Below are 22,135 nucleotides of genomic sequence, written 5' to 3' on the forward strand. Positions count from 1 at the left end.
GCTGTCCGTATTCTCCCAATCACTATAGCAGGTGATTGCGAAAAGAGGGAAAAGTCAGGTCTTCACATAATTTAAAAAAAAAATGAATGTGCATTAACACAGAGTAAGATAATACCAGTATTGTACTGCACTATTCTTACTTGGGAATATATTCATGTTGACTGTTATTGAAATGTAAATCATTTGGAGTCAATCAATCAATTTTGCCATAAGTGATTTTTTATTAACATGTCACGCATTACGTTCTACGCACGTGCCCCTGCACTTTTGACTAGAAAGCCCCTAGCGTGAACCTGCCAACGCCCGCCGCAGAGACACAAATAAAGAGGATACGGTACGGAAAATGACTATTTTTCATAAATTCTTTCTTCACGTATAGTAGCTAGTTACTATCGGTGTTATAACTAACATGGCACTATCAACGTAGGTATCTGGTTGTTTACTTCATTGGAGATAAAATGTTTGATTTTGTCATCTCATTCAACAACAGCATCCGCTTGGTAGTCAATCTAACGTCGTTTACTACGGTAGCTACTGCAAACTAGTGAAAGGAAGCTGCTAGCCAAACTAACTAGCTAAATCAACGCTAATCAGACTTTTTCAATTAAATGATAGCTAACGTTATCTAAAAGAGTTAGGGAATTAACATACTTTAATTAAAGCAATCGATCTGACAGGGTTTGTATGAAAACAATTAAGTTACGTTAATCTGTGTTTCTTCGTCGTTGATTGACACTGTTAGCTAGCCAGGTTGCTAGCTAGCTAGAATGGCGATGGTCGCTCACTGCTTAAAACCGCCTGGGAGGGTAGCTTACGTTACTGCTAGTAGGAAGCCAGGAGGAATGATTGAACGATGGTAGCCAGCACATATAATGTTCCATTATTTCACGACAACGTAGCGTGTAATGTTACCTAGTTAGGTGTGTTATTTTAACCAATTATTTTGATTGTTGACCATTTCTCTACCAATGTTTTAGAATAGACAGATAGATTAGGCCATCGAATAGTAGCCACGAGCCATCTTTAATTAGCTAGCTGGTTAGCTCATGGTTAGTTAATAAATGGATAGCGGTACATCGGCTATATGGTTGTGTAAAGCTGAATATTAAAACAATAAAAATGTTCCCCCTTCCACAGTGCCATTCAGTCAGTGCTGATAGAAAATCAATTCAACCAAACTCTGACTTTGTGGTACATTGATTTCATTTGTTTGGTGTACTGTACTTATTGAGAGACTAACGTTACACTCAGAAAAAGGCATAGACCTTTAAATGAAGTATGGTTATGTGGGTTGGCTAGCTGTATGTGAGTCAGTGTGTTTTTTTTACATAGGCTGTAGGAAGGAAACAGGGAGGCTGTGAAAGATCACCAAAGCCTTTCAGAGTGAGTAAATCCGGTGTAATACCAGACACCGCCTTACAGATAGAGCTGCTTTTGGTAGTCTATACTGCACAGCATTGTACCGTAAACCCAGACGGGAAAGTCCCTGAAACTCATTACACAGCTGCATTGTGTGTCCCTCTGCCCCTTCTGTGGAAGTGTCCTAGGTGGGAGAAACCCTGCATCTGCAAAGGGGTGGGATGGTGAATCTTCTTTTGACATTCTTGGAATATCTGGGCATCCGCTAGTATTAGTTCAACATTAGACACGTGTGCGTGCGTGTTTTGAGATGGAGACAACACTTTACTGTTGTGATAATGATTGCATCAGCCTTAATCCACTCATTTGTGTTTGTAGGCCAGCCAGCACTCTGAAACAAGGCCAACCAAGGCAGTGAAAGTAGCTGACTGACAGAGAGGTGTAATCTGAGTCCACATAGGCGATAAGTCCACATTGCTAGGTATTGGTTGGCAACTATTGAAGTTGTTTCCTTTTAACAGGCCAGAGGCCTACAGAAAATGATGACATTTTGGAGAGGTGTGTGTGGAACATATGGTATCACCAGCTCTATCGGGATGTGATTCCATGTTCTCACGGGCCTACATGCAACAAAAGTGGTGGCTGTTTAGTTGAAATCCATGAGATCTGGGTTTGTCATGATGCTATCGGGAAGCATCATAATTGTATTAGGCATTAACCGTGTCGAGTCACACATAGTGTGACATGTTGAGACACCATTTTAGACCCAGCAAGCTGTCGGTTGAACATGCTCATTAGTCTAGCAGTGGGTAGCAGTAGGTTAGATGTGGCAACTTTTGGAACACTGTCTGTTCTTGTCATGCAGATGACCTAAACAGTGCTATCTATCACTCTAACTTTGTCTCAGCATCACTCCAGCCAGTGTCCAGCTGCTTGGAGCCAGTGTAGGAGGAAAACACCCTGATCAGGCTGGTGTGTGTTGGAACAGAGGGATGGTCAGCCCCTCATCCTCAGGTTGTTGGAGTGTGGAAGGAAGATGTCCATCTGTGCATTAGTTTATGTTCACTCCCTCGCTCACTTTGCAATATGGCGCTGTCTTGCTCTCTTTCTCCCTTACACTCGTCGCTCATCCTCTTGTCCTCATTGCTACAGAGCTCTGCGGAGGCTCCACACATACCCATCCAGCGTCCCTCTGCCCCCATTGCCAGCCCCCCACTCCCTTGCCTGGGGAAGCTGTGGCCTAACCTCTGTTGAATAGGGCTGCAATGATGGGTTCTGGAACTCGTGGTGATATCAAATATATGTGATATTACTGTGCAACATAGACATTCTATTATTTATTTAGAAAATGCACATGGAGTCATGTGTCCGCTAACAGATCACTTGACTTGTCTGTTACAGACCGCAATGCTGTATGGAATAATTAGTTTGTTTAACCCCCTAACTCTGGTATGTACACCGTCTTGTACCCTTTGATATTTTCCTCATATCAGTTTTTGTAGTCCTTTCTAGTCATAGCCCCTGTTATCCCTTATACGGGTTGAAAATAGCAGATTTTGTCATTGATAAGTGCCTAAATTGGAACGCAGTGGCTGTACAGTAACATGCTATACATGATGTCAGAGCACAGGTTCTCCGTTTCACAGCACTTTAGGTTTTGACTGACTGCCGTTCTGAACTTGAGCACCGCGTGTGGCAAGATGACGACACCCCCCATCCCTCCCGCTAGTTGGGCTGCTTTTGCACATTTGTTGTTGTCTGGGTGAGGGAAATGCTGTAAATTGATAGGAGTCTGTGTTCTGAAAGATGAGATGTTGAGGATTATAAATACTGCTTTGATGTCATACAAGCTAACCACACACCCATGAGTCGAAATGTGCATTTCACATTTCCATATTTGAAAAGTCATCTAATTTAGTGTCAAAGTTTATTATCGTTAAGATTGTTACAAGGGTGACATGTGTTATACCCTGGGTTGTCCTAAACAGAATGAACCTGTTTGTCGTATTGTGAAGAAAATTTGCCAAGGAACGCGCACCTGAACGCACTCATGGCTCTATTCTATGTGCACCAAAATCTGTTTGTCTGAAGTGCCTTTTGTAAGCCCAACAGTGGAAGATCGTATTTTATAACTTAGCTAGCCATGTTGACAGTAGAATAAGCTTTAAATGATGCCCACCTGACCCAGATTGCGATTTATAATGGAACGTTTTTGTATAGCGTAAACAACATCAGTAATTGTGTTATGGTGGGGATGCAGGGCTATGTTCCAAACAAAAAACTACAAGTGTGCTTGCTTCAGTTCCTCAATGGCAAAGCTAGGAGAGCAAATAAAAAAATATCACCTTTTTAATCGGTGAGTTGCTAAAAAAATACATTTGACCGGTCATGCTCATCGGTCTAAAGGTTAATATGCATAATTTTGTGGAATTAAATTGTTGCGTGGGTAATTTCATTAGTCATCTCATTTATCACACAGCATACAGAGCCTTGCTTGTGGAGCAGAATAGCTATCACCTGTCAGACAGAGCGAGAGCACCTCCTCAAAAAGCTGGTACTGGAGTGAAATGTGTTTTTGTAAGCCCACTCATTGCGCAACAAATAATTCTAAATTCAATCCTGTGTTGATTGTTTTGATATCTCTCCTGTTCTATTGGTTTTCATATCAACTTTCTTTCCTTGTCCAGAAGCCGAAGGCACACTCTTAGTCCTATTATTATCATCCTAGTTATTGCTATTCGATTCGATTCCACCTCTTTCTAAGTTTTCTAACAGATTTATCTCTCACATATGGAATCACTCACATTAGGTGCAGTGTTTACCACAGTACTTTCCTGCCAATTGTATTTTGGCAAATATTTGAACATTTGGTTTTATTAGCTGCTTCATTACCAGAGGTGCGTGTTCAATAATAGACTATAGCCTTTTGACTGTAAGATGATGTTTCCATTAAGGTTTTATTAAAAAATCTGCTCTTTGTATGGATGCATAGTAAATTCTGTTGGTCATGTAATCTTACAGTATAGAATGTTTTACCGTTTGTTGACCCGTTAATGAGGGTTTCTTAGTCGGCAGCGAAATGAAATGCGCATTCCAACACCTTATAGTTGAAGGTGCTTTCCTTGAGACATAAAAAATACATTGATATTGCTTAGTGACTGCGTAGTTTGGAGAGGTGTGTGGCCACTTAGAGACACCAGTTAGACCTCTCACTCAAACCCTTGTAATAGTTCTTATCTTGCACCTAGTCCAACATTTCAGTGGATATTGTTATGTTACTGAATGTATCCACAGTATTTTCAGATTTTGTTATTGACAAGTCCTGTGAAAAGTAAAACAAACAAAAGTAAAATGCACAAACTCAAGTTTAATGTTTGGATTCAGTCTTGTGGGGTGATCTCTTGTCCTCACCTTTGGTCTGATGATTTTCCCATCTTCTCTTTCAATTGCTACCCTGGTCATTTAATTTAACTTTTTATAGTTCTTCTCGTAAGGCCAAATTGAAATGTTTCTATTTACACTGAACAAAAAATTTGCAACATGTCAAAAGTTGGTTTCATGAGCTGAAATAAAATACCCCAAAAATGTATTCCTCTCAAATTGTGTGCACAAATTTGTTTACGTCTGTTAGTGAGCATTTCTCCTTTGCCAAGATAATCCATCCACCTGACAGGTGTGGCATATCATTACACAGGTGCACCTTGTGCAGGGGACAATAAAAGGCAACTCAAAAATGTGCAGTTTTGTCACACAATAGATGTATCAAGTTCAGGGAGTGTGCAATTGGCATGCGGACTGCAGGAATGCCCACCAGAGCAGTTACCAGAAAATGTAATGGTCAAATCTCTACCATAAGCTGCCTCCAATGTATTTTTTTAGATAATTTGGCAGTACGTCCTACCGACCTCACAACCACAGTATGGAGTCATGTGGGCGAGCGGTTTGCTGATGGCAACTTTGTCAATAGAGTGCCCTATGGTGGCGGGGCATGGTCAGGCATAAGCGATCAAATTTTATGTCACATAAACATGTTTAGCAGATTTTATTGCAGGTGTAGCAAAATGCTTGTTTCTAGCTCCAACAGTGCAGTAATATCTAACAATTCACAACTATACACACAACCTAAAAGTAAGCCCATTCCTCCTGACAGAGCTGATTTAACTGAGTCAGGTTTGTCGGCCTCCTTGCACGCACACGCTTTTACAGTTTTGCCCACAAATATTCTATAGGGTTGAGGTCAGGGCTTTGTGATGGCCACTCCAATACTTTGACTTTGTTGTCCTTACGCCATTTTGCCACAACTTTGGAAATATGCTTGGGGTCATTGTCCATTTGGAAGACCCATTTGCTACCAAGCTTTAACTTCCTGACTGATGTCTTGAGATGTTGCTTCAATATATCCACACAATTTTCCTCCCTCATGATGCCATCTATTTTGTGAAGTGCAACAGTCCCTCCTGCAGCAAAGCACCCCCACAACATGATGCTGCCACCCCCGTGCTTCACGGTTGGGATGGTTTTCTTCGGCTTGCAAGCCTCCCCCTTTTCCCTCCAAACATATGAAGGTCATTATGGCCAAACAGTTCTATTTTTGTTTCATCAGACCAGAGGACATTTCTCCAAAAAGTACGATCTTTGTCCCCATGTGCAGTTGCAAACCGTAGTCTGTCTTTTTTATGGTGGTTTTGGAGCAGTTGCTTCTTCCTTGCTGAGCGGCCTTTCAGGTTATGTCGATATAGGACTCGTTTTACTGATACTTTTGTACCCGTTCCTCCAGCATCTTCACAAGGCACCTTGCTGCTGTTCTGGGATTGATTTGCACTTTTCGCACCAAAGTACGTTCATATCTAGGAGACAGAACGCGTCTCCTTCCTGAGCGGTATGATGGCTGTGTGGTCCCATGGTGTTTATACAATTGTTTGTACAGATGAACGTGGTACCTTCAGGCTTTTGGAAATTGCTCCCAAGGATGCACCTGTACTGACCTCGCCTTCTGGATGGTAGCAGGGTAAACAGGCAGCGGCTCAGGTGGTTGTTGTTCTTTATCTTTTTGGCCTTCTTGTGACATTGGGTGCTGTAGGTGTCCTGGAGGGCAGGCAGTGTGCCACTAGTGATCCGTTGAGCAGACTGCACCACCCTCGTTAGAGCCCTGCGGTTGCAGGCGGTGCAGTTGCCGTATCAAGCGGTGATACAGCCCGACAGGATGCTCTCAATTGTGCATCTGTAGAAGTTTTAGGGGCCAAGCCAAATTTCCTCAGCCGCCTGAGGTTGAAGAGGCACTGTTGTGCCTTCTTCACCACACTGTCTGTGTGGGTAGACCATTTCACATTGTCAGTGATGTGTACGATGAGGAACTTGAAGCTTTCCACCTGCTCTACTGCGGTTTTGTCAATGTGGATAGGGGTGTGCTCCTTCTGCTGTTTCCTGGAGTCCACGATCAGCTGCTTTGTTTTGTCAACATTGAGTGAGAGGTTATTTTTCTGGCACCACTCTCTCAGGGCCCTCCTCTTTGTAGGCTGTCTCGTTGTTGTTGGTATTCAGGCCTACTACTGTTGTCATCTGCAAACTTGATTGAGTTGGAGGTGTGTGTGGCGGACAACAAACACACTTGCACTTTTTCTATGGAAATTTGAATGTACAGAGATACCGTGACGAGATCCCGAGGCCCGTTGTCGTGCCGTTCATCCGCCGCCATCATCTCATGTTTCAGCATGATAATGCACGGCCCCATGTCGCAAGGATCTGTACACAATTCCGGGAAGCTGAAAATGTCCCAGTTCTTCCATGGCCTACATACTCACCAGACATGTCACCCATTGAGCATGTTCGGGATACCAGTTACCGCCAATATCCAGCAACTTCACACAGGCATTGAAGAAGGGTGGGACAACATTCCACAGGCCACAATCAACAGCCTGATAAACTCTATGCAAAGGAGATGTGTATGCGTGAGGCAAATGGTCACACCAGATACGGACACATTTTCTGATCCACGCCTCCTAATTTTTTTTCAAGATATCTTTGACCAACAGATGCATATCTGTATACGTCAAATCCATAGATTAGGGTCTCATTTATTTCAATGGACTGATGTCCTTATATGAACTGTAACTCAGTAAACATCTTATTGTTGCGTTCGATTCTTTTCTGTGTGTATATAGGCCATTTTCCAAGCGTGTAAGGGATTAAAGTAACGCCTAACTTTTGAATTAATCTTTTACCCCAGAGACTTTTGTAGCTATTCAATGTTTGGAACCACGATAACCAGCATGTTGAAGTTTGTATACTAAAAATGAATGGCCGTGTCAGTTCCGGGAAGTGGAACCATAACCGTGGAGAGAGGGCCACTGCCCGTTGCAGCCCTGTTGGAGCCTGGGGCCTTCTACCCTCACTGGGAATTGTGAGGACTGTGATGGTCATGGAATTTTGGATGACCGTTATTGGCCAGCCAAATTAACTCTGTCACCGTAATAATAAACATTTGAATAGCAAAAAATACGTTTAATTTTATTTAAAAATTATTACTTGTTACACATTCTCACCTATGCTCCTGGCTGCATGTAGGCAATTTCAGTGTTATGTATGTGACATTTGCACACACAATGAGAAAAAAGATGTCTCACAGAATTGACTTACCAAACATAAACATAAATGTGAATGTTTTATTTTTTCAAACCTTTTTTATAGGGGAAGTGAAGACACAAAGTTACCAAGTTCTATGGAATACCACTTTGAAGTAACGGATAATGGATGTCACGTAAATTGACAGTCATTTTTTGGAGAACAGACACATCGGCAAAAGTCTGTGAATCTCAGTCTTAGGGTAAAACTTTACTAGACACTTTAAAAGGAAGGCTTGGCTACGCACAAACAATGGATGTGACGCTCTGCAAATTGAGTGTTATTATTTTAAAGATTTCTCCACCAAACTTCATCGTACTACTTTCTAGTTATCTGAAAATAGTGTACCTAGGGCCCTATGAAATCCGTAAAAAAAAATCTGAATTCTGTGTTTTACTATTTACACTTTATCATCAGTATCTAATGTGAATTCATAAAATGTCAACAATTTAAGATATAACAGTACATTTGTAATGATGTAACACATTGCACTATTTTTTTAGTCAAGGCAAGTGCTTCAATACAGAGTTCTAAGTGTTTCATTATAAATGAAAAAAGTAATGTGGTAATCTAGGCAACAATGCAGCAAGCAATAGGCAAAACTTAGCTATACTTATGTAAAAAAACAAAATGGTACATTCATTGTTTTTGGTAAAATAAAGTGCTTCACTCGGCAAATTATGCAGCAATAGGCAAAATCTATGGAACTACCTTATGAGCTCCTATGTCTGTCCATTTGTACGTTTTCCATCTATCATAGACATCTCCATTTGAAGTACATTATTATCAGCCTCTTTGTGTTGAGCTTGGTGAGTACCTCTCGCTTGTCTGTGAGTGGAGTTGTGTATTTGCTGATACTCCTCTCAGTCCACTGAGCTGACTGGAATGTAGATGTAGGGCACTGCAACTCTTGGGAATCTCACACTCATGCTCCTCCAGTAATCAGCAAGCTCCAAAGCAGGTGAGGGCTCCCTGGACACACAGAGCTGATAGGCAATCCATTCTTCACTCAGCTCTGTTGATGGGCTTGCCATGGGTTTCAATTGTGTGCAGGCTTCAATTTGCTTTTCCATGGCTGGAGCCTGCCTAGGATCGAACACCCTAGCCAGCCTGTAGACCTCTGTGGCTGGATGTGTGTCCCAGTGCTTTGAGAACTTTGTGAAGACCAAGTGAAATGCATCATGGAGATGGTCAAGCACCTCCCTCCTGTCTCCAATCCCCATCTTTCTCAATAGCTCATCTGTCTTGGCACCATACCCACATGTTTTTCCCATTACATTCACTAGGTAAGAGTCTAGTATAGAGGTCGACCGATTATGATTTTTCAACGCCGATACCGATTATTGGAGGACCAAAAAAAGCCGATACCGAATAATCGTCGATTTCTAAAAATGTATTTGTAATAATGACAATTACAACAATACTGAATTAACACTTATAACTTAATATAATACATAAATAAAATCAATTTAGCCTCAAATAAATAATGAAACCTGTTTAATTTGGTTTAAATAATGCAAAAACAAAGTCTTGTAGAAGAAAGTGAAAGTGCAATATGTGCCATGTAAGAAAGCTAAAGTTTAAGTTCCTTGCTCAGAACATGAGAACATATGAAAGCTGGTGGTTCCTTTTAACATGAGTCTTCAATATTCCCAGGTAAGAAGTTTTAGGTTGGAGTTATTATAGGAATTATAGGACTATTTCTCTCTACCATTTGTATTTCATTAACCTTTGACTATTGGATGTTCTTATATGCACTTTAGTATTGCCAGTGTAACAGTATAGCTTCTGCCCCTCTCCTCGCCCCTACCTGGGCTCGAACCAGGAACACAATGACAACAGCCACCCTCGAAGCATCGTTATCCATTGCTCCACAAATGCCGCGGCCCTTGCAGAGCAAGAGGAACAACTACTTCAAGGTCTCAGAGCAAGTGCCGTCACCGATTTGAAACGCTATTAGCGCGCACCCTGCTAACTAGCTAGCCATTTCACATCGGTTACACCAGCCTAATCTCGGGAGTCGATAGGCTTGAAGTCATAAACAGCTCAATGCTTGAAGCACGCTGAAGAGCTGCTGGCAAACGCACAAAAGTGCTTTTTGAATGAATGCTTACGAGCCTGCTGCTGCCTACCACCGCTCAGTCAGACTGCTCTATCAAATATCAAATCATAGACTTAATTATAACATGATAACCCACAGAAATACGAGCCTTAGGTCATTAATATGGTCAAATCCGGAAACTATCATTTCGAAAACAAAAAGTTTATTTTTTCAGTGAAATATAGAACCGTTCTGTATTTTATCTAACGGGTGGCATCCCTAAGTCTAAATATTGATGTTACATTGCACAACCTTCAATGTTGTGTCATAATTATATACAATTCGGGCAAATTTAATTACAGTCTTTGTTCGGAATAAATGGTGTTCACACAGTTCGCAACGAGCCAGGCAGCCCAAACTGCTGCATATACCCTGACTGCTTGCATGGAATGCAAGTGAAGTGACACAATTTCCCAACTTAAAAGAAAGTCATGTTAGCAGGCAATATTAACTAAATATGCAGGTTTAAAAATATATACTTTTGTATTGATTTGAACCTTTCTGGTACAAGTGGGACGGTAGCGTCCCACCTCGACAGTAGCCAGTGAAATTGCAGAGCGCCAAATTCAAAACAGAAATCCCATAATTAAAACTCCTCAAACATACAAGTATTATACACCATTTTAAAGATAAACTTCTTGTAAATTCAACCACAGTGTCAGATTTCAAAAAGGCTTTACTGCGAAAGCACACCATGCGATTATGTTAGGTCAGCGCCTAGTCACAGAAAACCATACAGCCATTTTCCAGCCAAGGAGAGTGCTCACAAGTCAAAAATAGCGATTTAAATTCATCACTGATCTTTTGATCTTCATCAGATGGCCCTCATAGGACTTCATGTTACACAATACATGTATGTTTTCTTAGATAAAGTTAATATATATATCCAAAAATCTCAGTTTACATTGGCGCGTTATGTTCAGAAATGCATTGTCTCAAACAAACATCCGGTGAAAGTGCAGAGAGCCACATCAAATTACGGAAATACTCATCATTAACATTGATCTAAGATACAAGTGTTTAACATACATTTAAAGATAAACTTCTCCTTAATGCCACCACTGTGTCAGATTTCAAAAAGGCTTTACGACCAAAGCACACTTTGCGATTATGTTAGGTTAGCGCCTAGCCACAGAAAAAAACAGAGCCATTTTCCTACCAAGGAGAGGTGTCACAAAAGTCAGAAATGGAGTTTAAATTAATCACTTACTTTTGAACTTCATCTACTGGCACTCCCAGGTGTCCATGTTAGACAACAAATGTTCGATAAAGTCCATCATTTATGTCCAAATACCTCCGTTTTGTTCGCGTTTAGTCCAGTAATCCAAAATGCACCAAGTCTTGACGAAAAGTAAAAAAAGTTATTACAGTTTGTAGAAACATGTCAAACGATGTATAGAATCAATCTTTAGGATGTTTTTATCATAAATTTTCAATAATATTTCAACTGGACAATTCCTTTGTCTTTAGAAATGAATAGGAACGGAGCTCGTGCTTGCGGCTGCGCACGTGACTAAACTTAAGGCTTTCAATCAGACCACTGTTTCAAACAGCTCTTATTCGCTCCCCTTTCATAGTAGAAGCCTGAAACAGCGTTCTCAAGACTGTTGACATCTAGCGGAAGCCTTAGGAAGTGCAATCTGACCCCATAGACAAAGTACACTGCTCAAAAAAATAAAGGGAACACTAAAATAACACATCCTAGATCTGAATGAATTAAATATTCTTATTAAATACTTTTTACTTTACATAGTTGAATGTGCTGACAACAAAATCACACAAATTATCAATGGAAATCAAATTGATCAACCCATGGAGGTCTGGATTTGGAGTCACACTCAAAATTTAAAGTGGAAAACCACACAGGCTGATCCAACTTTGATGTAATGTCCTTAAAACAAGTCAAAATGAGGCTCAGTAGTGTGTGTGTGTGGCCTCCACGTGCCTGTATGACATCCCTACAGCGCCTGGGCATGCTCCTGATGAGGTGGCGGATGGTCTCCTGAGGGATCTCCTCCCAGACCTGGACTAAAGCATCCGCCAACACCTGGACAGTCTGTGGTGCAACGTGGCGTTGGTGGATGGAGCGAGACATGATGTCCCATATGTGCTCAATTGGATTCAGGTCTGGGGAACGGGCAGGCCAGTCCATAGCATCAATGCCTTCCTCTTGCAGGAACTGCTGACACTCCAGCCACATGAGGTCTAGCATGGTCTTGCATTAGGAGGAACCCAGGGCCAACCGCACCAGCATATGGTCTCACAAGGGGTCTGAGGATCTCATCTCGGTACCTAATGGCAGTCAGGCTACCTCTGGCGAGCACATGGAGGGCTGTGCGGCCCCCCAAAGAAATGCCACCCCACACCATGACTGACCCACCGCCAAACCGGTCATGCTGGAGGATGTTGCAGGCAGCAGAACGTTCTCCCCGTGTCTCCAGACTCTGTCACATGTGCTCAGTGTGAACCTGCTTTCATCTGTGAAGAGCACAGGGCGCCAGTGGCGAATTTGCCAATCTTGGTGTTCTCTGGCAAATGCCAAACGTCCTGCACGGTGTTGGGCTGTAAGCACAACCCCCACCTGTGGACGTTGGGCCCTCATACCACCCTCATGGAGTCTGTTTCTGACCATTTGAGCAGACACATGCAGATTTGTGGCCTGCTGGAGGTCATTTTGCAGGGCTCTGGCAGTGCTCCTCCTTGCACAAAGGCGGAGGTAGCGGTCCTGCTGCTGGGTTGTTGCCCTCCTACGGCCTCCTCCACGTCTCCTGATGTACTGGCCTGTCTCCTAGTAGCGCCTCCATGCTATGGACACTACGCTGACAGACACAGCAAACATTCTTGCCACAGCTCGCATTGATGTGCCATCCTGGATGAGCTGCACTACCTGAGCCACTTGTGTGGGTTGTAGACTCCGTCTCATGCTACCACTAGAGTGAAAGCACCGCCAGCATTCAAAAGTGACCAAAACATCAGCCAGGAAGCATAGGAACTGAGAAGTGGTCTGTGGTCACCACCTGCATAACCACTCCTTTATTGGGGGTGTCTTGCTAATTGCCTATTTCCACCTGTTGTCTATTCCATTTGCACAACAGCATGTGCAATTTATTGTCAATCAGTGTTGCTTCCTAAGTGGACAGTTTGATTTCACAGAAGTGTGATTGACTTGGAGTTACATTGTGTTTGTGTTCCCTTTATTTTTTTGAGCAGTGTATATTGAATAGGCAATCACTTGAAAAACTACAAACCTCAGATTTCCCGCTTCCTGGTTGGATTTTTCTCAGGTTTTCGCCTGACATGAGTTCTGTTATACTCACAGACATCATTCAAACAGTTTTAGAAACTTCAGTTTTCTATCCATATCTACTAATAATATGCATATCCTAGCCTCTGGGCCTGAGTAGCAGGTAGTTTACTCTGGGCACGCTTTTCATCCGGACGTGAAAATACTGCCCCCTACACCAGTGAGGTTAAAGAAAGGCATTGATGTTTATGGTTAGGTACACATTGGTGCAACGACAGTGCTTTTTTTGCAAATGCTCTTGTTAAATCATCACCCGTTTGGAAAAGTAGGCTGTGATTCGATGAGAAATTAACAGGCACCGCATCGATTATATGCAACGCAGGACATACTAGATAAACTAGTAATATCAACTATGTGTAGTTAACTAGTGATTATGATTGTTTGATTGTTTTTTTATAAGATAAGTTTAATGCTAGCTAGCAACTTACCTTATCTTCTTGCTGCACTCGCGTAACAGGTAAGCAGCCTGCCACGCAGGCTCCTCGTGGAGTGCAATGTAAGGCAGGTGGTTAGAGCGTTGGACTAGTAACCGAAAGGTTACAAGATCGAATCCCCTAGCTGACAAGGTAAAAATCTGTCGTTCTGCCCCTGAACAAGGCAGTTAAAACACCGTTGCTAGGCCATCATTGAAAATAAGAACGTGTTCTTAACTGACTTGCCTAGTTAAATAAAGGCAAAAAAATAAATACAATTCGGCCACAATCGGTGTCCAAAAATGCCAATTACCGATTGTTATGAAAACTTGATCGGCCCTAATTAATCAGCCATTCCGATTTAATCGGTCGACCTCTACTCGTAATAGTCCATTTGGTATTGCTCTGCTCTCTCAAAACACCCCATTTGAAAATGTAATTATCTCTAGGTCTACTCGTCTGTAATTTTAAAATGGTGATATCATTTAGCTTACTACAATAATTATGCCTGCTTTACATTTTTTATTTTTTTATATCAATTTCAGGCAAATTATGGAACATTTTGCAATATTCCACATTTTACAGCTGATTCCATTTTTATTGCCAGATTCCGCCCGCGTTTTCCGCATCGCAGAAATCATAGGGCCCTATGTACCTCAAAGAACCAATAAATAACCAGCATCTTGAACTGTTATTGCATAGGCTATCAAAGTGCACTCGTGGGATCCCGTGTTAACCAACCGAAAATCCACATGCTAAAAAAATGCGTTTACAATTCTTTATTTGAAAACCTTTATTTTCATTGAATTAGAGGGTTGCATACCTCAAAAGTTATATAAATATTAGTATTTTCATAACACTAGAGTTATGGATGTGAACGTGTCCCGAAAGAGACTGCAAATGAAACCGCACTCTATTTCAAATTTACAAAGTTTTAGCAATTTCATTCTAGATCGTTAATGACAGATGTTTTATTTCAAAGATGAAATGTTTTTTATCAACCACCTACCGAGTAACAGAAAACACATCAAACCCCTCAATTCAAACAGCTCGTGCTTTGTATAAATCTCACATTCTTTACTCTGTCAGCACAGGCTCTGTGAAATAGTACCTTCCCCTGTTGTCCACAAAAGGTCATGGACTGCTGGACCACTTGACCAGCTGCCAGCCAACCCTTGTCTTCCTTGGCTGGCAAGATGTACACATCCTGTGTGGTCGTTACTCCTCAAGAACTGGATTTCAACTGCATCAGTCTTTATCTGTTACCAGTCCCACGAACTGCCTGTTGGATTTTGTGGCCTTATATTTGACAAGGCAGGCCCCTGTTTTTAATGTTCACGACTGGAGCTGAACAAGGACTGGTAATCAGAGGATTGGTGTGTTTAGGTGGCAGTACACTGCTCTTGAGGACACTGCACAAAAGTCTGCTCAGCTGATTTACATGCAGATGGAATAGTCTCACTTTTCCCCATGAGATGTGCTCAACATGGATGGCCTGGATCAGGTCTGATATCTTTCCACAGGTCCTCCATGTGATGCATCTGGGTGAAGTCTGCCATCTCCGATGTAATCAGCTTCATCTATATATTCAGGCATCTCTGTTTTGCCACAGCTAAAAAGGTTGCTGCATCGTTGACCACCACCCCCCACTCCATCCACTGCACCTTTTCTGTGGCTTGTGGCAAAGTAGTGCCACTCAATGCACATTTTAATGTCTCTTTTTAGTGTTGACAAGTATTTCCAGGTAAACTTATTCTTAAATTGTGAGGCAGCCCCATCACTGAATATGTGCAACTGTTTTACCTGAGGATGTTTTTCTTGTATATTTTTTGAATGATCATATTTAAAAAGGTTGAGCTGTCACTCTGACACATGACATCAGGTCTGCAGCAGCCCACACCACAGAAGTAAACAGAGTGATCTGCCTCTGATCCCAGTGTGCAGACTGGATCTCATCTTTATATGCAGCAGTGTAGTTCTCTGCCAAGTCCAACTGCAGCACCACGGACTCATCAGCTTTTTTTCTCCTGAAAGGAGGCACTTTGCTTTCTCTAAACAAAACCGCTCTGCAAACTTAGATTTCCCAATAAGTCTCTGGATTTTCTCCCTTGAAGTATCGATATTCCTCCAACGCCAACATAGTGAGATGCCGTTTCTGCTGCTTTGTTGTCCTCCATCTCTGATGGTCGCTGCGTCCCTCATCCCTGGTGCCTATCTCTGGAGATGTCATCTCTATTATAAAACCCCTTTACAGAGTATTTTGTTTTGCTGGAGAATTAACTGTTAGTGGTTTTCTCAGCCACGCTCAAGGTCCTAAACGTTATCATAACCGCCATCGATAAAAGACAATACTGTGCAGCCGTCTTCATCGACCTGGCCAAGGCTTTCGCCTCAATCACCGTATTCTTATCGGCAGACTCAACAGCCTTGGTTTCTCAAATGACTCTCGCCTGGTTCACCAACTACTTCTGACAGAGTTCAGTGTGTCAAATCGGAGGGCCTGTTGTCCAGACCTCTGGCAGTCTCTATGGGGGTGCCACAAGGTTCAGTTCTCGGGCCGATATATATATATTTTTTTCTCTCAATACATCAATGATGTCAATCTTGCTGCTGGTAATTCTCTGATCCACCTCTATGCAGATGACACCATTCTCTATACTTCTGGCCCTTCTTTGGACACTGTGTTAACAAATCTCCAGACGAGCTTCAATGCCATACAACACTCCTTCCGTGGCCTCCAACTGCTCTTAAATGCAAGTAAAACTAAATGCATGCTTTTCAACCGATCGCTGCCCGCCCGTCTAACCTCACTACTCTGGACTCTTCTGAATATGTGGACAACTACAAATTCCTAGGTGTCTGGTTAAACTGTAAACTCCTTCCAGACTCAGATTAAGCATCTCCAATCCAAAATTAAATCTAGAATTGGCTTCCTGTTTTGCAAAAAAGCCTCCTTCACTCATGCTGCCAAACATACCCTCGTAAAACTGACTATCCTACCGATCCTTGACTTCGGCGATGTCATTTACAAAATAGCCTCCAACACTCTACTCAGCAAATTGGATGCAGTCTATCACAGTGCCATCCATTTAGTCACCAAAGCCCCATATACTACCCACCACTGCAACCTGTATGCTCTCGTTGGCTGGCCCTCGCTTCATATTCGTCGCCAAACTCACTGGCTCCAGGTCATCTATAAGTCCTTGCTCGGTAAAGCCCCACCTTATCTCAGCTCACTGGTCATCATAGCAGCACCCACCCGTAGCACGCCCTCCAGCAAGTATAATTCACTGGTCACCCCCAAAGCCAATACCTCCTTTGGCTGCCTTTCCTTCCAGTTCTCTGCTGCCAATGACTGGAACGAATTGCAAAAATCACTGAAGCTGGAGACTCATATCTCCCTCACTAACTTTAAGCATCAGCTGTCAGAGCAGGTCACAGATCATTACACCTGTGCACAGCCCATCTGTAAATAGCCCACCCAACTACCTCATCCCCATTATTATTATTTTTTCTCTTTTGCACCCCAGTATCTCTACTTGCACATTCTTCTTCTGCACATCTATCACTCCAGTGTTAATGCTAAATTGTAATTGTTTCGCCACCATGGCCTATTTATTGCCTTACCTCCCTTATCTTACCTCATTTGCACACACTGTATATAGACTTTTCTATTGTGTTATTGACTATGTTTGTTTATTCAATGTGTAACTCTGTTGTTTTGTGTTGCACTTCTTTGCTTTATCTTGCCCAGGTCGCAGTTGTAAAGAACTTGTTCTCAACTGGCCTACCTGGTTAAATAAAGGTGAAATAAAAAAATGCTCCGGTTAGCAGAACACATTGCAGTTCATATGAGAATGTGAGTGCACCCAAAATGGATCACTCTCACAGATTAAGATTGCCTGCTTGTTAACATAAACACACTTCAGAAGCAGTAGGAAGTACATGAACATTTTATCATGATCACATTATGCAGTGATGCTGACTTGAGTCCATGATCATGTTATGAAGCGTCCTTAACTGTCACATCCGTTATGCTTAGAACGAGTACTGACAGAGAAAAGCAACCGGTTACACATCACCTAAGCCCTTGATGAAAGTTAGCTTTGCATAGAACATTTGCATACAATCATACTGGAAATGCTGCTACATTAACTTTTAATTCAAAAACTTTACGAACGTGACACTGCCTGTCCAAATCAGCGTTCTCTCTTCACTAGATTACAATTTTGTATACTAGCACTCAATGGACAAAAATTTGTTTGCTATTATTAAATTAACCTTCCGACTTGGTCATAAACGCAGGAGGACAGATGTGAGTATCAAAGCAAGTTTTATCTGATTGATTTGAAGAGCTTTATTTTGAGACTTTGTATCCTATGTTGTAGCAACAATAATATTACATTTGTAAATTAGGAAAGCCACCTGTAGTCTGTACTTCAAAATACACACATTCAAGGTAAATATGAAAGTAGTTTAATTAGGTAAGGAGCTATTTCGTTTTTTTCCCCATGCACAGGTTGACCTTACTATGGAGTTGACCATGTGCTGCTGTAGAAATATAGAATGGCCGTTCCCATTCAAGTCAATGATGGCATAATGGGTGGACTGGCGAGCATCGCGAGTGTACCTATAGGTGCAAAACTAGGTTGAAGATAACATATCTTCAACCTAGGAGCAGAGCAGGAAGTGTACCCATCCAATATGTGATGTGACTTGTTGATTTCAACTCAACTGACATAAAACCAAAAATACATTCCATTGCATGAGCCACATCAGTAAACATCTTTTGAGTGAATTTTCTACATTAGCATGAACAATTATTGCATCACAATACCAGGCAGCCTTTGCGAGTGTACCCATGAGTTTACCAGTCAAATTGCCAGGGTTAGGGGTTCCAAGCCTTTTTGATTATATTTATGTGTGTGCTGCTGTAGCAGCAACCAATGACTTGTTTCATACAACTGTTTCAGCAAGGAGCAACAAAGTTATCACATTGTTAAAGGTCCAGTGCAGATATTTTTCTCTCTCGTATCATTTCTGGGTAACAATTAAGTACCTTACTGTGATTGTTTTGAAATTAAAAATAAACAAAATGCTTCTTAGCAAAGCCATTTTTCAAGCAAGAATATTGCTAGGACCAGCTGGGAGTGGTCTGAGTGCAGAGGGGGAAGGTGAAAACTAAACTCAGCAAAAAAAGAAACGTCACTTTTTCAGGACCCTGTCTTTCAAAGATAATTTGCAAAAATCCACAGATCTTCATTGTAAAGGGTTTAAACACTGTTTCCGATGCTTGTTCAATGAACCATAAAAGATTTATGAACATGCACATGTGGAATGGTCATTAAGACAGTAGGCAGTTAAAGGTCACAGTTATAAAACCGTAGGACACTAAAGAGGCCTTTCTACTGACTCTGAAAACACAAAAAGAAAGATACCCAGGGTCCCTGCTCATCTGCGTGAACGTGCCTTAGGCATGCTGCAAGGAGGCATGAGAACTGCAGATGTGGCCAGGGCAATACATTGCAATGTCCGTACAGTGAGACGGCGCTACAGGGAGACAGGGCGGACCTCTGATCGTACTTGCAGTGGCAGACCACGTGTAACAACACCTGCACAGGATTGGTACATCCAAACATCACACCTGCGGGACAGGTACAGGACAGGTACAAAAGCATTGTATTACAGTTACCATATTTTTTACATTTTAATCATTCGGCAGACTCTTGTATACAGAGCAACTTACAGGAGCAATTAGGGTTAAGTGCCTTGCTCAAAGGCACATTGACAGATTTTTTTTCACCTAGTCTGCCCGGGGATTCGAACCAGTCCCCTTTCGGTGACTGGCCCAACACTCTTAACCACTAGGCTACCTACTGCCAAGAAAATCACGTTTGTTTCTGCACTGGGCCTTTAAGAGTCCAAGTTACTGCAGAAATTGACTCAACCATAATGCCTGGCAATTCTGTCTGTCAGCTGTTCGTTCCACCCATTTTTACTTTTGTTCCCTAACCATTATGACAGTTATCTTATTTTCATGACTGTCTTCATCATAACCATCTGTTACATGATTATACGGTCATTGTGGCAGTGTCTGCTATGACCTGCTGCTGGGTACTCTGAATCACTTTTGTGAGTTGTCAGTGAGTGGCTTTGAGTTCTACGCTGTGCGTTGTTGTGATCTAGCTGTGTGTGCTGCATGTGTGCTGACTGAGCTGTGCTATGCTGTGCAGCGCTTCTAAACCGATGACGTTATGCCTCAGCTTAAAGCCGCAGTGACCCACTGTCTGCACGGGGAGAGCGAGGGGGAGGGTAAGGCTGGCTGGGCAGATGGAGGGCGAGCAATAGTACAGAGGGTGAGTGTAAATGGTCGTCTGTCACACGATTAATGCAACTTGGCCGAGGATTCAGCCTGTTTCCCTGGGCTAGTGTACAGCCTGGCTCTCAAAGGGAGAGAACAAGAATTTAGGCTAATTCAAATGTGTTGTTCCAATAACCTCTGACAGTCTCGTTTTCTGTGCGTGTGTAAATATGAGATTGATTTTGCTTCTAGATGTTAGCGTGCATCATCTAGGTCTAGCTGTCATCAGTGTCCAATGTTCAGTTTGAGCCGTTTTCTTTTCTCAAGGAAAACTCTGTCGTTGCTTACTGGTATCTTCCCTGTTCCTCTCTGTGCTTACTGATTTTCCCCCACCCCTCCCAGTGAAACAGAAAATGCCAGCAATATTGTGACCTTGGTCTTGTTCAGTCTATGGGTACAGAGTAGATGGATAAACTATAAAGATCAATATGTTTTTTTTCTCTAGCCTCACAAAACCCTGTGTTCCCCATCTCACTGACAGAGCCCATTTATCTATGCCAGCAGCCCAGCTCTGCTGTGTATGTGTGAAGAACACTACTCTGTTTAAATGACCCAAATGTCCTTCCCTCAGTTCTCCATTAGGGCAGTGTCTGGAGGTGTGATGTATAGTTACAGTACAGGCTCCTGTCCCTTCCCATCACCCAGATCTATCAGATGAATGGATAAGCAATATTCCTGAGCTCCATTCAACCCATTTGAATGCTATTGAAGCCATCCCCATAATGCAGAAGAGTTTGACCTGTGCAAGGGGTTGTTTTACAGACCGGGCCTACCTCGGCTATTGAACAGGAGATCTCTGGGTGTTCGGCATCCAATAGTCACTGTTGCACTACTTAACCAACAGTTATTTCTAACTGTACTGAGATTTGGTCTCCGTGACTAGATAAAGAGGATGCGAGGGGGACAGAGGGAGTGTGTAATGAAAGCAGCGCTTATGTAATGAGCAAGAGAGAGTAAGGTGTGTATGTGTAATGAGATGGAGTGTGTATTCCACGAGGTGTGTGAGGGTAGTGAGATAGTTTGCATTATGAGATGTAGGTAGTTTATGTAACAAGCATGTGAGTGGTAGTTCAGAAGACAATGGGGGAGGGTGTTGTGTAATATAGGCTTGGGTGGTATATATCTTCATACCAATCTTGTGCCATACCAGGATACCCCACTCCGCCTTTGTAATCCAAAGGTTAGCAATGCTAACAAGTACATGTAAAATCCCAGAGAGCATGCTAATTACATGCTAAAAAGCAAGGCTTTTGATCCAGGAGAGGATTCTCTGCTGTCATGTGAAGCTTGATTTTTGGAAGAAGCTAAACTTAGCTAGATGACTAGCTACTAAATTAGCAAACCAAATGCACCTCTACAGAGAATTTAGCAAATTTTTACACGGTTAACTTAATAGTTAAGATATCTAGCTGGCGAACATTTGGTTGTGAATTCCATACTGTAACTAGATCACCTGGTGCGTGCTGAATAAAAGTGTCTCACAAGGCTCTGGTCTCTTGTCATTGTGTCCTTGTAAACAAACACCTCACGACTGAGAACTACCGGTAAGTGTCGCGATGAAAAATTGTGATGGGTGAAATGAAGAACGCAGTCCTTATCTCCTAACGTGTATTGCAGAAGTTGACTTAAGATATTTACTTGAAGTAGCTACAAATATTCAAATGTATTTAAAAAACTATTAAAAAACCATCCTGTGGCTATTTCCAAATACCCCGGTATACTACCCAAGCTTAGTTGAATTGTGACTGGCAGGAAGGGATGGGTGTTTGAAATAATTTTACTATTCAAATAGTATCAGGACTTTGTCAGATATTCAAAACTTTATTTTAATGTTTTTACCTGAGCACTACTGCGCGAAGGGGAGGCTTGTGCACTATTGCTACAGCTGCGGAGGGTATTGGTCGTCGTGTGTGGCGAGCAGACTGAGGGAGAGAGAGACTCTCTAAGGGAACTTGGCTACAGCAAAACTAGAAAAC

General features: G+C 42.1%; 1 protein-coding gene across 3 annotated transcripts in view; it reads left to right on the plus strand.

Moving 5' to 3' along the window:
- The first annotated feature begins 243 nt into the window (after positions 1–243).
- The window catches only part of cdc42 (cell division cycle 42), a 34,439-nt gene continuing 12,547 nt past the window's right edge, over positions 244–22,135 (plus strand). For 2 of the 3 annotated variants that reach the window (XM_055869558.1, XM_055869557.1), the window contains exon 1: positions 244–334. The gene's annotated coding sequence lies outside the window, so the exon portion shown is untranslated. Of the gene's footprint in view, positions 335–400; positions 424–22,135 lie in introns of those variants that run through there. The other variant, XM_055869559.1, reaches the window with a different exon arrangement.

This window comes from Salvelinus fontinalis, chromosome 18, assembly GCF_029448725.1.
Source record: "Salvelinus fontinalis isolate EN_2023a chromosome 18, ASM2944872v1, whole genome shotgun sequence".
NCBI lineage: Eukaryota > Metazoa > Chordata > Actinopteri > Salmoniformes > Salmonidae > Salvelinus > Salvelinus fontinalis.